Source organism: Neoarius graeffei, chromosome 3, assembly GCF_027579695.1.
Source record: "Neoarius graeffei isolate fNeoGra1 chromosome 3, fNeoGra1.pri, whole genome shotgun sequence".
NCBI lineage: Eukaryota > Metazoa > Chordata > Actinopteri > Siluriformes > Ariidae > Neoarius > Neoarius graeffei.
Window position 1 is genome coordinate 70,207,908 of NC_083571.1, and position 17,399 is coordinate 70,225,306.

Below are 17,399 nucleotides of genomic sequence, written 5' to 3' on the forward strand. Positions count from 1 at the left end.
TGTACACAGTACAACGAAATTGAAGTGCTTCATCTGATAATGATAAAAAAACACATTCATCGACAAGACAGACATAAAATGTATAAGACAAACATAAAAACCAATAAAAATATTAAACACTACGTGATGATGATTATTATTACACAGTTATTGCACATGAAGTTATTGCACAGTTTATTATTTCACTTAATGTATGAGGTTGCAAATCATGTGTTTGCAAAATTCTTAGTTCTGATGGCCCAGGGAAAGAAACTATTTTTGAGTCTGTTTGTTTTACTTTTCAAGCTCCTGCAGCACCTCCCTGAGGGCAGGAGAGCAAACAGTTTGTGACCAGGGTGAGAATTTTCCTTGATGATGTTGCTGGCTTTTCTAAGGCATCGTGAATTGGAAATGGTTTCCAGAGAAAGCAAGGGACAGCCAACAATTTTCTCTGCTGTTCTGATGACCTTCTGGTGGGCTCTTCTGTCTGCTGCTGAGCAGCCAGCATGCTACACTGTGATGTAGTATGCCAGCACAGTCTCTACAGTGGAGCGGTAGAATGTCACTAGCAAATCCTTGTTTAGTTTGGCTTTCCGGAGCAGCCTCAGGAAGTGCAGCCACTGCTGGGATTTCTTAACCACCGTCTGAGTGTTTACCGACCAGGAGAGGTTTTTTTTCCCCCTATTTGAACTTCTACTTCATTTTATTATTTTATTTCTACTATTGTTTAATTCTTATTATATTTCTTATGTAATTTTATTCTCTATTGTTTACTGTTTTGCTTTTACTTCTGTAAAGCACATTGAACTGCCACTGTGTATGAAATGTGCTATATAAATAAACTTGCCTTGCCTTGCCTTTGAGATCACTGTCCCCAAGAACTTAGAGGTTGAGACCCGTTTCACTCCTACCCCACTCCTACCTCCTGCTGAGATGAATGAGAAGCAGAACACAGCACACTACATGGTCTCAGAGGAACATGAGAAGGAACATGAGAACATGCTAATATCAATGATCTGTGAGCAAAAATTCACAAAACATTAAATGGAACACAGAGAAAACATCTCATTGCACTCAAAAAAAAAAAAAATTGGATTTACTTAACCGAGTTATGGCAACCGGTCCCACGAAACTGTGTTAATTTAGATGTATTGAATACAGTTATGTGTTGAATAAACTCAACATAACTGTATTCAATACATCTAAATTAACACAGTTTCGTGGGACCGGTTGCCGTAACTCGGTGAAATAAATCCAATGTTTTATTTTTTTGAGTGTGTGTTCCTCACCTGATCCTGCAGATGAAGAACGTCTCACTCTGGTGGATGACTCTGGATGAAGATGGCGAGAGCAGATGAGCTTTTATTCCATCTCAGACTCTTATGTGCGTTTGACTCAAATATGAGCTCAGTAATTTAGTAAAAGATTGGTAGCCAGACCACCGTGTGTGTGTGTGTGTGTGTGTGTGTGTGTGTGTGTGTGTGTGTGTGTGTGTGTGTGTAATATTAGGTCAGTTATATTAGGTCAGGAAAGTGCAGACAGCAGACATCTCACACACAAGTATTCATTTACTCTCCACCAATTTTGCTGAACCTGAAATTTTCAAGCTTTATTGAAAGAGCTATCTGACAATTCTGAGATTTTAGTATCAACTTTTAAAACTTGATTGTTCAGACATATTTTGGAGCTTTGCTTCTTTCTGGTGTTTTAAGTTCTCTATTTTCACAGTTCATTCATTCATTCATTTATTAAAGAGCGGTTAATTTACAGTCTAATTTATTAACATTCATGTTGTGTTTTAGGATTTTGCTCTGTGGTTCCATCTGGCACAAATAATGGAGTGTCTCTTCGAAGAAATAAATCAATTTGCACAAATTATAAATATGTGATGATAATTATCAACAATGATGATGAATCACCATGAAATAATCTGCTGACTTGATATTCAAATTGCTTCAAAATAAATCTGAAGACCTCTACAAAACCTCAGAACCTTCACATTATAGATTTGGAGGAAAACGTGTTAGAAATATGATATTAACAAGATTTTATAATGTTTGTAAGTAACTGACTCCAAAATTAACCGTAAGTGTGAAATCTCACAAGTTTATTATCTATATAACTAAATAATGATTATTCATTAAAATTGTGATATTTATTTATTTCTCTCCCTTTTTCTCTCTCTCTTTCTATCTCTCTCACTCACTCTGTCTCTCTCTTGCTCTGTGTGTGTGTCAGGGCTTTACATTAGCACCCGCCCACCCGCCAAATGAGGGTAAAATTCGGCTTTGGCGGGTAATGACTTTAGTCCCACTAGCCACTTTGGCGGGTGGTTCATTCTGTGGTATGACAATATATTTTAATTGTAGTTTTCTTTGAAGGCATCTGATATAATAAACGCATTGCAATGTAATATTACGTGCTTACAACTCCCATGAGCACCTTCATAAACATTCTGACACAACATGTTAGAATTGTTTAGAACGTTCGTTAATGTCTCAGATAAAATCACTGATACGGTAACCTGCGGTTAATGAACGAAGCAACAAAGTTGCTGACGACTGACAAGCGCACTATTTGGCGGCATATAGAGAGCTTGCAGTCACGTGACCGGAAAGTACACAACCGCCATCTTGTCGGTCAAAAACACCGCTGAATACTGCTGCACTCGTGTACAGAATGGATCAATTTCAACCGACGGACTACACGGCTCATTTTTCTAATGAACAGATAACTAGATATATGTCTAAAATAAACGATCTACAGATTAGTGACCCTTATGGCTTACCGGACGGAGTTTTCACGACCGGATTTTGAACTGCCAGCAGAATACCCGGACGTGTATAATTACCTCATTAACTTTCCCTCGCTGTTCAGTGGTGAAGCACTGCGTGCTTATAAATCTCTGCACAGTTATCTTTACAGAAATTCAGGATTTGTCAGCGACTCAGATGTGGCATCTTGTAAACAAGAATCCTCATTGGATGGGTAAGTCACTTAAGTACTGAGTATAGCACTGACCAGCTGATTATAGAATAGAATAAGGTAATTCCAAATCGTCCGTCTTGTTTACCATGGATCTGGCGTTGGAGAGGTAGAGGCTTAGCAGTGGAGGTTTGAGTGGCTGTTTTCTGAGCTTAATCAACAGGCCGGCTCTGCAGCCTCGCTTTTGCTTCCGCTCCCGGCACCGCCTCCTTCGCTTTGCTTCCGATAACAATCCACGGAGACCCCGCTGGTCTCGCTATCTCGTCCGGAATGTTGTGCATGCGATGGAAATCGCTACAAACCGTCATTTTCTGCTGGAAACCAATGTCTAGTAAGTCCATATGGTTGTAGTGGATATTGAATCCCGGTACAGACGAAGAACACGCAAAAATACACACAAAAAACATAAAAAACGTGCACAGGTAGGGAGAGCTTGTAGCCGCAGCCGTTGTAGTAGAATTGTATATAGTAGGGTTTTCCAGAAGAAAAGGTAGAAGTAAAAGCAGAAGTAGAACCAGAAGTAGAAGTAGAAGGCGGAATATGGCGTTTGACCGACAAGATGGCATCTGTCACAATCTGGATCAGCTGTGATGTCACATGCAAGTGCTCCATAGCTGGAGTTTCAAACCCTGCTGCTCAGGGAAAAGGGGCAGAGATGCGCAGCGCCGGAGCAGCATTTTAAAATCCCCGAGGTCCGTGATGCGCAAAGCGCGCGCCGAAACATGTTCGCCATATTGAAATGAGGGGGTGAATTACACATCACACAAGAGATCTGTTCCTGAAATTACTTTTAATGGTGTTTGAACTGAATATCAAAAGTTTTGAAAAAAAAATCATGTATTTGGCAAGAGTAAGCATAATTTAAGCTTGTTTAATGGTTTGATCTGCCCCAAGCAATGAGGACAAAAGATCCCCTAACCATGTAGCCTATGGAACTAAGATACATTAACAATCTGGCATCCGTTACACCTACACAAAAAAAAAAAAACTCTGGGAAAAAAAAATCAGTATACACCACCATGTTTTAGGCAAAGTTATCCAAGGCAAACATAAGTTGAAACTTTCCACTCTATTGCTTTGGCTTATCGAATGATGTATTTTAAAAATCACAAACAAGATAGGCTACAACTACGCTGCTTTGAAAATGTAAATTGAACAGCTTGATGAAAGTGCGCTGATGGTTACCATGAAAAAAATGTGTCTCCTGCACTGCGTTCCTCCACCAAGTCGCGCGCTTATTTGCTTTTGTGTTCTTGGTCTCAGAGCCGCGCGCACCAAACAGACACAGAAGAAAGAATCAACGTTTAACATCATTAACAATGCACTTTTTACGGAGATGTTTTAATGTTATTCTTTATTTTTTATCCAGTTGAATATTTAGCGTACAAATGTATTTTCAGCTCTCAAAAATGACCGAGGTCTGGACTGCGGGGGCCTCATAGCTGGCTATGGCCATGGAGATGAACAAGACGCTAATAGGAAGATAAGACAGTTCAATGACAAATGGAAGTCTGGGTGAGATTGGCTAGTTCATAGCAAAACCGAAAATACCCTGTACTGTGAAGATTGTAGAAAGTCTGGCAAAGACAGGCACCAGTAATTTTAAACTCGGATCTATAGACCCTTCCCACTGACGTCACCGGAAACCGGAAGTAAACAGACCCTGCGCCATATTGGAAGACCAACAAACTTGTGATCAGGGGGAAATAACGGCAGCGCGCGGAATTTAAACCCACGAGGCACTTGATTCATCATAAACCTACAATGGTAAACTTTTGTGCTGTGTTAGGGTGTTCCAACAAAGCTGATGGGAAAGGTGAAAAGAAGTCTTTCTACAGAATACCAGCTGTGATTGAGACACAAGGGGAGCAAACCAAGGAGCTTTCTGCCAGGAGACAGAGAATAAGTGCATTACTGAGTGTCTGTGAGCAAAGGAGAGCCTGAACGTCACAACCTCCCTATTGGGTGTTTGTAAAAATGTATCAATTGTTGCCCTTCATCGCGGACTCGAGAGACGAGACCTGACGAGTTAGTTCGTTGGTAGCAGAACAAAATGTCTGGACACAAATCGGGTTTTCAGAAAAGGAAAGAAAATAAACGGAGGGTCGAAAATACAAAAAAGGAGGCAGAAAATGCAAAACGAGTTAAGGTAGGACAAATGGTTACTTTTCTGAGGCAGCCCGCCGTGGCTGCAGGCTTTCAGTTGTGTCATTGAATGGTTACTTTTCTGAGGCAGCCCGCCGTGGCTGCCTGCAGGCTTATTTATTATAGCCCATTTAGTTAAAATAGTTGATCTAAAATGTTTATAGTTATAGTTATGTGATGGTTGTCCTCAGTGTTCGAACTATGCCGATATTTTCGGGGGGTCCCTTTTTTCCCTGGGGGGTGCTTGCGCTTGTCTCGGCGCGCGGATCTCCAAACACGAGAAGCCTATCTTACGCACATATCACGCGGACTCTACACCTCCACACACGCATCGCGTCTGAAGTCATAACTCATCAGGGGAAATCGTGTCCGCATTGGCATGTTCAAAAAACAACCTCGCATCAACAATGATACCACACACAAGAACAAAAAAAACAGTCAGGCTACTCAACAACCAACCTGGCAGTTGTTGTCATATCGGTTTATTTTAGCTTTGATGTAAACACAACACTTCGGATATGCAAATGCTTCCCGTTACACACGATTGCTATGTCAATAAACATCATTTTGCCAATATTTTAGAGACCCCCCAACATTTCCCAAATCATGTTTTCAAGGGATCTCATGTCTGTTTCAGGGGATCTCGGATCCCCCGAGTACCCCCGTAGTTCGAACACTGGTTTTCCTGATTTAGACTGGTGTGTTTTTGTTTTTGTTTTTTTGTTTTTTTTTTGGGGGGGGGGGGGGGGGGGGTTGCGTGATGTTGCACCCGGGTCCAGATTAGGGCAGAACCGGCCCTGGCTACATTTCAGGTGTAGTTTGTTTTATGTATGTATGTACTTGCATAGATGTGTACTTGGTCTTCCAATATGGTGACTACCGAAATCTCGCGGCGCGGTGACGTCATGCGGGAACCCTCTATAAAGGACCACAAAAAGTCAAATGCACACATCGGTACTATAACATCAAAACCGGCGAAGACGGCTGGTTCACTACAGGACAGCATTGCTTTCAGTCCCTGGCTGTCATGAAGTTGGCTGAGCTGGAGAGGATGGAGCTGCTGTTTAGAAACGTTCACGCGATTGGAAAGTTGTTGATCCCGCCCCAGCTCAACTTATGGCCTGCTGGAAGCCTCAGGTCACGAAGACCATTTTTCATGGACCATTCAGACTCATCTGATGATGAATGTAATGAGGACATTTAATGTCTCTCTCTACACACACACACACACACACACACACACACTATTAATAGATAATATACATAATAATCCTTGATAATACTTGCATATCAAAACATCAAATGTTTTTTCAATGATAAATGTTTTGAATTGGACTTTTAATATTAGAATCAGTTCAGTTGTACTGAATGTTATTTTTCATATTATACGATGCTTCATATTGTAAGGGGCTTGAATTTGAGTTCAATAAACAGAATACTCTGTTTATATTTTTGTCTGAATTGGTTGCATGTTTTCATATAGGGAGCTACCTTAACAGCACTGAATACTTGAGTGCTACTGTAGAGATACATTATACGCTGCCATTCATAATTAAATCTAGATCTTCCGAACTTTAACATATCATGGTGAAGAAAAAACTGCGATTTCCTGGCAACAAAACTGTGGCTAGTGAAAAGGCTGAATGGCTAGTGACTCGGGAAAACCACTAGCCACAGTGGCCGGTGAGCAAAAAAGTTAATGTAAAGCCCTGGTGTGCATGTGTGTGTCATAAACATGAGTTATCGATTGCACCATTTCTTTCCATTTAATTTCATCTCACTGAGACCAATAGAGATTAAAACTTTAATTAAAGTGAAGATTGTGAGAATTATTTTATCCAGATGCAAAAAAATGCTAAAACTGAGTTTCCATGTTGTTGGGGTTCAACCCAGTCTGAAACGGTCAATCGGTCAACTTATTTCTCGGGACCCCCGCCCTCGTACCACCCAGACGTCTGGGACGGAACACCGCAAAAAAACAGAGAACCAGAGATCGGTTTAACTGCTGTTTATTCACAGTATTCTTGCCAAAGATGAAAGATTACAAACACCTTTTATAACAAATCATAATCTCTCCAAACGGCTATTGTGTCTGTCAAATGTGTGTGTGTGTGTTTGTATGTGACCTCAGAGAAGGGTGTGTGTGTGTGTGTCTATGGGAGGGTGTGAGTAAGTGACATCATTTTGATATCTGTGTCTATGTGTGTGTGTGTGTGTGTGTGTGTGTGTGTGTGTGTGTGTGTGAGCAGGTCACATTTTAATTACATCACTGTTCTGATGGAATGTTCAGATGTATGTGTGTGTGATTGACTTGCGAGCAAGTGAGCAGCTTGATCTTGGGGCAGGTCAAATAATCATAACATAATAACATATCTGATCATATGACATGATAGCAAGATACAAACATTGCTTACGCACATACGGAATCTTTCAACAAAGATATGTTATAAGTAAATAAGAACAAACCTAAAAGACAGTCATACGAAAAATAAGAATATGTCTGGCAAAGCAAAGAAATGCTACTTCACCAGAGAAAGGTCAAACAGGATTCAGGATTAAACTCATGAAGTCTTAACATTAGAATCATAAGGTCTTAACAACCCTAAATTATATTCTGTAATTATAAAACTAACTTAAAACTATAAAACTAACTTAGATCTTAGATCTAAAATATAAAGTCTTAACTCTTTGTTCAGCAATAAGGCTACCATTACATCCAACATTAAAGTGTGTGTGGGTCGATCTGACATCAAAACAGACCTTGGCGTCGTTCAGACACATCTCTGATCAAAAATACACATTTCATATCAAAATAAACAAAATGTTCCCAAACAATGTCCAGCCGAGACAGAAGGTCATTTTTAACTGAACCGAAGTTAATCCTTAATTTTGTCACCATTTTAATAAATTACTGCCTTCTTGGTCAAGAATAATACTTATATAAACCTAACAATCCCCCCCTTTGATAATAGTATCACTATTATCAAATCCTAGGATCATATATTATTACCTCATGATCATATATGTGATTACATCGAGAATTAATCTTGAGTTAATCTTTGCCCTTCTTGACGTATATTGGTGCTCAGAGGGCGGGCATGCCCGACCAGCCCTCGTCCCACCTCACCGGAGCTTAGAGAAACTCAAAACCTCTTAATTCGTCCCAAATACACGCTACTTCCTTCAGAGTAATTTGTTCTAAAACAGTGAGGAAAAATGAAATTAGAAGGCATATCGACCTATAGTGAGAACAGAGTCCTGTAAGAATACAGAGTTTCAGAGCATAGAGATGTGTAATAATAGTAGAAGACAGCATCAGATGAAAGACATAACACATTCGTGTGGTGTGCGCTTGCGCAGTCCAGTTAGCGAAGTTAGTCCAGAAGATGTTGTCTCGAAGTCCAGCTCGAGCGGGTAACCCTGCTCCGAGCAATGACGTGGTCCAGAAGGCTCGGGCGGGTAGCCCTGCCCCGAGCAAAAGATGAAGCAGTCACGAAGGCTCGGGCGGGTAGCCCTGCCCCGAGCAACAATGAAGCAGTCACGAAACCCGTGATGAGGACTGTCATGGTTGTAGTGAGGATGATTGGTTCCAAATGGGGCGAAGATCTCTTCCCCTCTTTGTTCACAACGTCTTGAGGATTCTCAGTCGAATCTGTGTAGAGCTCAGAAATAGAGAGACAGAGATAGAGAACAGAGATTCTCGGGACACAGAGAAAACGTTAGTAGCAAACTTGTCATTGTAACACAACTTTGTTATGGAGCCTTCTTCAATCGCGTGGCATGGATCCACTGTGGAAAAAGATCAGTTAAAACAGCAGTAGAAGTAATGGCGACTATGTCTGCAGGCCCATTATATTGTTTTCCCAATTGTCCAAATCATTACTTTAAAAAAATCACACCAGCACTTGTCTCCCACATGAAAGGGGTGTGTGGTGGAGATATTGTACTATTGACCTTGGTACAAATTTTATACAACTTATCTAAAGGGCTGCAGAATACTCATCCATATGCATTTTCAAATCAGAGGTACCCAGAGCCGGAGTTCCCTTCTTCCAGGGGAGAGGGGAAAGGTCTTCCAAAAATAATTTCTTGGTGTCATGCGAATTTCAGCCAGAATGAATTATGGATTACAGAACTAAACCTGTGTCCTGCATGACCTTAATTAATTTGTCTTTCAATGTTCGATTAGTACGTTCTACGATACCAGAGGATTGAGGAATGTGAAAACACCAGTTTAGTTTAGAGATACTTACAAAGGTTTTGTGTGACCTTTGAAGTAAAAAGGGGTACCTTTGTCTGAGTCTATGGCATTTGAAACCCCATAACTATAATAATAATTATTATTGATTTCTTGATTTATTATTATTGTTCTGCTTTTATTGTTTGTTTTTCTTTTTTACTGTCCAGTGTCCTTGGGTACCTTGAAAGGCACTTATAAATAAAATGTATCATTATTATTATTATTATTATTATAACTAGGTATTAAAACGAGTAACTACCTTCGTGTTCTCTCGAAAACAGAAAAAAAACTTCTACCCATTTAGAGAATTTGTCCACAATCAAGATGACAAAAATCAAATGAGAACGGAAGAGCGTATGTCTCATGCAGAATATCAGGCTGATATTGATTGAACACACAGAATAACCACAGAATAACCATCAACAAAGAGTACTTCCCCCATCCCTAGAGGGCTGGAGGAGAGATCAGACCTGATACTAGTAGTATGTACGATTTTTAGACAGACAATATCAATGTCATCCCAAGTATCATCCCGAGAATTAAGGAGGTGTGCGAGAGCGCGACCTACATTATCAAAAGAGGATGTGACACGAATTTCGAGATTGTTAGTAGAACAGAGAATAAATAGTCATATGTTAATTTAATTATCTATTAAATTACTGATAAATTAACTTAATGGGTCTGTAAATTTTGCAACACCTGTTTAACTTGATGTGACGAGTGCAAGATCAGTGGGTGAGACAAAACCAATTTTTCCGCATCTAAAACCATCAAAGCATATGCGGAGACAGCCCCCAGACACGCAGGTAAGCCTTGAGCAACAATGTCTAATGTTTTGGATAAAAACACAAACGCATTTCCCCCCCCTCATGCTCCCCAGAGGCTGTGCCTTGGTGTTCACAGGCATAGAGGTGGAAGGGCTTGAAGTGAGCAGGGTGCTTTTGAGGGAGTGATAAGCGACCACCATAGCGTCAGTCCAGGTCAAAGGATGTTGCAGTGGATCGTGATGAGAGATTGCAGAACGGAGAAGCTTGTCATATAAAGAGCAGTCAGGGATCCATTTTCTGACCCAGAAAAGACATCAGTGCATGTTTAGTTGCAGGGCGTTTTGTGTCTAGAATGGCAGCCTTGAGAAAGTTCAAAACTTCAAAAGTTCATATACTTAAGTGTCCATGCAATATTGCAGCTTGGTTCTGGAAACCTTTAAAGCCCTTATGCGCCAGATGTTGGAGCAGGCGCAAGTGTCAGTGTCTTGGCAGATTTCTGGCGACTCAGCAGATACCAGAACACACAGACCACAGAGTCCTGAGGGAGGGAGAAGGTCACAGAGCGCATTATGAATTACAGCTGGAAAAAAAAAAAACAGCAAGAGAGTCAATGGAACATTGAGTCCAAACGCTATCTCCTCATGTGCATGGAAAAAAGGCAGGAAAAGGCAGAACAGAGATCATTAATGGAAAAATAGCAATGATGAGCAGGAACCTGTGATATTACAGAAGAAACAATCAATTCATTAATCTTACGTAAATCTTGTGTAAAGTGTCTCACCACGCCTTGCTCAAGAAGAGACTGTAGGATGACATCCAGAGAGAGAGGTACTGCTTATTAAATCATATTTTGTGTAGTTTCATGTCAATTTAAGTTCCAGGTTGCAGTACAACAAAATGCGGAAAGGTTCAAGGACAATGAATACTTATACAAGCCAATGTATCATAATCATGATAATTTCATGATAATTTATGAAGTTTTTTTCCTTAATGGTTAAATAAAGATAAACCCAAGTCTCCGATTTATAAACAAAAAGTTATTCAAGTAAACGTTTGTTAACTGTTTCTTGCTGGAAAAAAATTATGGTTAACTAAATACATTAAAAGCCTATCCATTCCATATCCTCTGTGGTTTTTAAAGGCAAAAGTATGGAGGTTTAAAACTCAGCAAACAATTAATCAGAGCATTTCATATCAATAGTTCGAAATTAGGAGGAACATGTTTAAGCTTAGCCTCATAAGTAGCAATAAGTTTAAAGAAAGAAAAGGAGATAAAAAAAACAGGGCAAATTGAAATAACAAACAATCTCACTGAATGTAATTTGAATAAAATTGAATAGCTGATAAGCACTTTTTGTTTGATTCGATATGTGACAGAGACTCAAAATACATTTTTAATTCAATTAACAGTATTAATGAGAATGAAAATTGGTTGTCTTGGACATTTTGACTTTATGTATATGGAATTTACTTAGTAATATAAAGAGATTACTTATTAAATTCATTATTGTGAGAAAGTGCCAAAAATAATGATTTTCTCTGCCCATTGCAGATTTCTGTGGCTGTCCTTGCCTGCTGTTCTTGCATGAGTTGTTTGTTTATATTATAGCTATCTGTAACAGTCTGGGAGCCCTTATCTCAATGTTGACTGAGACAGAGACAGAGACAGAAAAGAGACGGAACAATTATTCAAAATATTATTTATAATAGGACGACAATTATTTAAAAAATGTCAAAAATGAAGTAAAAAGCGGGTTAGCTCGCTGTTGAACTAATTTCATGCTTCCCAGACAAGTCCACATTTCGCTAAAACGCGTCAGAAACAGGAGTATATAGGATATTTAAAGGTTAGAATTACATATGATTAATAAAAATACCACTACACGATCAGTTTTAAAATGTTTTAGATCAACATTAAACATTAGGTTAAACATTAAACTTTTCGGCATTTCCATTCACATGTAGGGTAAATATATTTGATGCCTTTTATTATGCCTTTAAACAGGAAGTGGTATAATACTCAATATTTTAAAAATGACTCCTGATAAATATCTTCAAATCTGAAAGTGATATTTGATTTGGCTGAATTAATCAAACTCTAAGCCTTAAATATATTTCTTCTGTTCTACCATGTCTGTTTAATTTAAGTGAATGTTTTAAAAATGGTTTTTGTGTTGTATTTGCTTGTACAGTTATTTCATTATTTAAGGTCTGAACGCATAGAATTACTGCCCAAATCTGATGAGACGAGAGTTTTGCCCTAAAGAGCTGCTTTTTCTTTTATCCAGTGCGCATGCCCAGTTCACAAGCATCATGGGAACTAGAGTTCTAATGTTATTTTGCCGTCACATACTTCGTATTCGTCATTTATAAGCTCTAGACATGAAACTGCATTAATAGCTATACTATTAATTATTAAAACGCATTAATAGTCTTGTAGAGTGCTCGCGGACCTGTTCAGAGATCACCTCGCAGACCACTCGTGACTTTCCTGATAACTTTCCAGTTACAAGTTTCGAACTATCAACACACAATGAATATAAAATAAAATACAGATGATCTACTCACCAAACGCTGAAACTAATTGATTAAGAAGCAGATTTGTCTTCTGATGATGTTAAGGGAAGAGGATCTCTTCTCTTGGATTTCTAACAGTGATGAGATTCACAAACGATTCGGATCTTTTTCGGGACGAAACATAAAAATAACTCGATCGAGCGAATCGATACAGACGCATGGACTGCATTTGTTGAGTTCATGCACACGTAATGGGTTGAGGAAAGTTTATACTTTAATTTCATGAGAGTATGATTATTGTTTACAATTTGAAAACAGGAATACAAATAAGGTTTCCGTAGATTCTGAGTCAAGAATCAAGAGTGAATCAAGTAAATTGATTCACACGCATGCGAGTTTGTTCTAAAGAATCGATTCAGTGAAGCTTTCGTTGAGATTAAAATGCACAATATACAGAATGTCCGTATTTTATATGGATTTGATTCAATAAACATAGTATACGGGCGTACAAATAAAGTTATACGGATTCTTTTTAACAAAAAAAAACCTTCACTGTTTATTTAGAGCTATAATCAATTATGATAAAAGAGCACATGACATTTACACCTTGTAGTTTTTTTGTCAAACATTGAAGCTTTGTATTCATTCTTAAAGTTTATTATTATTAATATTGAATAAAAAGTACCTGGGATATATCATTGTTAATTATCATTCAAATTTTAGGTAAATCATTTTAATTTACATCTTATAAGGATTTTATAAGGGAAATAAGGACTTTGGAAGTTGGTTATACAGGTTGGATTGACCAAAGGTTTGACATTTATGCACACCAAGAACACAGTTCTAACTGTTCATGTCCAGAGTTGTTGTTTCATTATTTTGTGCATATCCAGTAATGCCTTATATAAATGCTATAACAATTAAAGATACATTACACAGCTCCTAGAGATTGCAAATACCTGAATGAGGATAAATCAAAACTGAGCCGGCCAAACTGTCTAGAATTTGTGTAGAATGCTAAACCACGGGGCGGCACGGTGGTGTAGTGGTTAGCAAGAAGGTCCTGGGTTCGAGCCCCGGGGCTGGCGAAGGCCTTTCTGTGCAGAGTTTGCATGTTCTCCCCGTGTCTGCGTGGGTTTCCTCCGGGTGCTCCGGTTTCCCCCACAGTCCAAAGACATGCAGGTTAGGTTAACTGGTGACTCTTGACCGTGAGTGTGAATGGTTGTCTGTGTCTATGTGTCAGCCCTGTGATGACCTGGCGACTTATCCAGGGTGTACCCCGCCTTTCGCCTGTAGTCGGCTGGGATAGGCTCCAGCTTGCCCGCGACCCTGTAGAAGGATAAAGCGGCTAGAGATAATGAGATGATGAGATGCTAAACCACAGCAATTCATCCAATCCCGTGGGTTTTTTTCTCGGGGTCCGTGTACCTTAATACAATTTTTCCCCCCATGGTGGCACGAAGGAATCAGTCCCGAGATTAATTAGGGTAATTATTTTGGGTTTAACATAAAAAGCGCGCTCTTCCCGTGACAGCTCCTTCACTTCACGAGGGTCACCTTCCCGTAAACAAATTACGAGGATAGCCTTCCCGTGGCTCTTCCACGAGGTTTAACCAATCTTCCCGTGGCTCTTATATCGCCAAAAAACATCCCGTAAACAAAAGTCTACTATAAAAACGTCCCGTGCCTCTACACGAGGATTACCAATAACAAAATCATAAACAACTGTTTTTTTTTTTTTTCTGAGACCTCCAACCAGGCAGAAGTCCAACCAATCAAACTAATCAATTAAGAGACCCCTTACCTGATTAGGAGGTTCCCCGTACGGGCCACCAAATTGTTGGGGTTCAACCCAGTCTGAAACGGTCAATCGGTCAACTTATTTCTCGGGACCCCCGCCCTCGTACCACCCAGACGTCTGGGACGGAACACCGCAAAAAAACAGAGAACCAGAGATCGGTTTAGTTGCTGTTTATTCACAGTATTCTCGCCAAAGATGAAAGATTACAAACACCTTTTATAACAAATCATAATCTCTCCAAATGGCTATTGTGTCTGTCGAATGTGTGTGTGTGTTTGTATGTGACCTCAGAGAGGGGTGTGTGTGTGTGTGTGTGTGTGTGTTTGTATGTGACCTCAGAGAGGGGTGTGTGTGTGTGTCTATGGGAGGGTGTGAGTAAGTGACATCATTTTGATATCTGTGTCTATGTGTCTGTGTGTGTGTGAGCAGGTCACATTTTAATTACATCACTGTTCTGATGGAATGTTCAGATGTACAGTGGTGCTTGAAAGTTTGTGAACCCTTTAGAATTTTCTATATTTCTGCATAAATATGACCTAAAACATCAACAGATTTTCACGCAAGTCCTAAAAGTAGATAAAGAGAACCCAGTTAAACAAATGAGACAAAAATATTATACTTGGTCATTTATTTATTGAGGAAAATGATCCAATATTACATATCTGTGAGTGGCAAAAATATGTGAACCTCTAGGATTAGCAGTTAATTTGAAGGTGAAATTAGAGTCAGGTGTTTTCAATCAATGGGATGACAATCAGGTGTGAGTGGGCACCCTGTTTTATTTAAAGAATAGGGATCTATCAAAGTCTGATCTTCACAACACATGTTTGTGGAAGTGTATCATGGCACAAACAAAGGAGATTTCTGAGGGCCTCAGAAAAAGCGTTGTTGATGCTCATCAGGCTGGAAAAGGTGAAAAAAACATCTCTAGAGAGTTTGGACTCCACCAATCCACAGTCAGACAGATTGTGTACAAATGGAGGAAATTCAACACCATTGTTACCATCCCCAGGAGTGGTCGACCAAGAAAGATCACTCCAAGAGCAAGGCATCTAATAGTTGCCGAGTTCACAAAGGACCCCAGGGTAACTTCTAAGCAACTGAAGGCCTCTCTCACATTGGCTAATGTTAATGCTCATGAGTCCACCATCAGGAGAACACTGAACAACAATGGTGTGCATGGCAGAGCTGCAAGGAGAAAGCCACTGCTCTCCAAAAAGAATATTGCTGCTCATATGCAGTTTGCTAAAGATCACGTGGACATGACAGAAGGCTATTGGAAAAATGTTTTGTGGATGGATGAGACAAAAATAAAACATTTTGGTTTAAATGAGAAGTGTTATGTTTGGAGAACAGAAAACACTGCATTCCAGCATAAGAACCTTATCCCATCTGTGAAACATGGTGGTGGTAGTATCACGGTTTGGACTTGATTTGCTGCATCTGGTCCAGGACGGCTTGCCATCATTGATGGAACAATGAATTCTGAATTATAACTGCGAATTCTCAAGGAAAATGTCAGGACACCTGTCCATGAACTGAATCTCAAAAGAAGGTGGTTCATGCAGGAAGACAACAACCCTAAGCACACAAGTCGTTCTACCAAAGAATGGTTAAAGAAGAATAAAGTTAATGTTTTGGAATGGCCAAGTCAAAGCCCTGATCTTAATCCATTTGAAATGTTGTGGAAGGACCTGAAGCGAGCAGTTCATGTGAGGAAACCAACCAAGATCCCGGAGTTGAAGCTGTTCTGTATGGAGGAATGGGCTAAAATTCCTCCAAGCTGGTGTGCAGAACTGATCAACAGTTACCGCAAACGTTTAGTTGCAGTTATTGCTGCACAAGGGGGTCACACCAGATACTGAAAGCAAAGGTTCACATACTTTTGCCACTCACAGATATGCAATATTGGATCATTTTCTTCAATAAATAAATGACCAAGTACAATATTTTTTATCTCATTTGTTTAACTGGGTTCTCTTTATCTACTTTTAGGACTTGTGTGAAAATCTGATGATGTTTTAGGTCATATTTATGCAGAAATATAGAAAATTCTAAAGGGTTCACAAACTTTCAAGCACCACTGTATGTGTGTGTGCTTGACTTGCGAGCAAGTGAGCAGCTTGATCTTGGGGCAGGTCAAATAATCATAACATAATAACATATCTGATCATATGACATGATAGCAAGATACAAACATTGCTTACGCACATACGGAATCTTTCAACAAAGATATGTTATAAGTAAATAAGAACAAACCTAAAAGACAGTCATACGAAAAATAAGAATATGTCTGGCAAAGCAAGGAAATGCTACTTCACCAGAGAAAGGTCAAACAGGATTCAGGATTAAACTCATGAAGTCTTAACATTAGAATCATAAGGTCTTAACAACCCTAAATTATATTCTGTAATTATAAAACTAACTTAAAACTATAAAACTAACTTGGATCTTAGATCTAAAATATAAAGTCTTAACTCTTTGTTCAGCAATAAGGCTACCATTACATCCAACATTAAAGTGTGTGTGGGTCGATCTGACATCAAAACAGACCTTGGCGTCGTTCAGACACATCTCTGATCAAAAATACACATTTCATATCAAAATAAACAAAATGTTCCCAAACAATGTCCAGCCGAGACAGAAGGTCATTTTTAACTGAACCGAAGTTAATCCTTAATTTTGTCACCATTTTAATAAATTACTGCCTTCTTGGTCAAGAATAATACTTATATAAACCTAACACATGTAAAATAAATAAATAAATAAATAGTGTTTGTTTTTGACCACATGAACTGTGATAAAAGGTGTAACTGCTTTATAGCGGGCATGGCACAGAAATAAAAAATGTAGCCTTTCATTTCACTCAGTGCTCTGAATACCAAGTGAACGCGTTAACACTTCCGGCCGTCCCAGATGCTTGTGTGTGATGGTGTATCGATGGTGATTATGTGCTATTTGTGGT

At 39.2% G+C, this 17,399-nt stretch overlaps 1 long non-coding RNA gene across 1 annotated transcript; it reads right to left on the bottom strand.

The window, feature by feature from the left end:
• Positions 1–7,102: 7,102 nt before the first annotated feature.
• On the bottom strand, positions 7,103–12,980 carry LOC132882873 (uncharacterized). Its single transcript, XR_009654253.1, has 2 exons — positions 12,685–12,980; positions 7,103–10,654 (listed from the first exon to the last, which is right to left on the bottom strand). It is a non-coding gene; the product is annotated as an uncharacterized LOC132882873 (long non-coding RNA).
• Between the last annotated feature and the right edge of the window lie 4,419 nt (positions 12,981–17,399).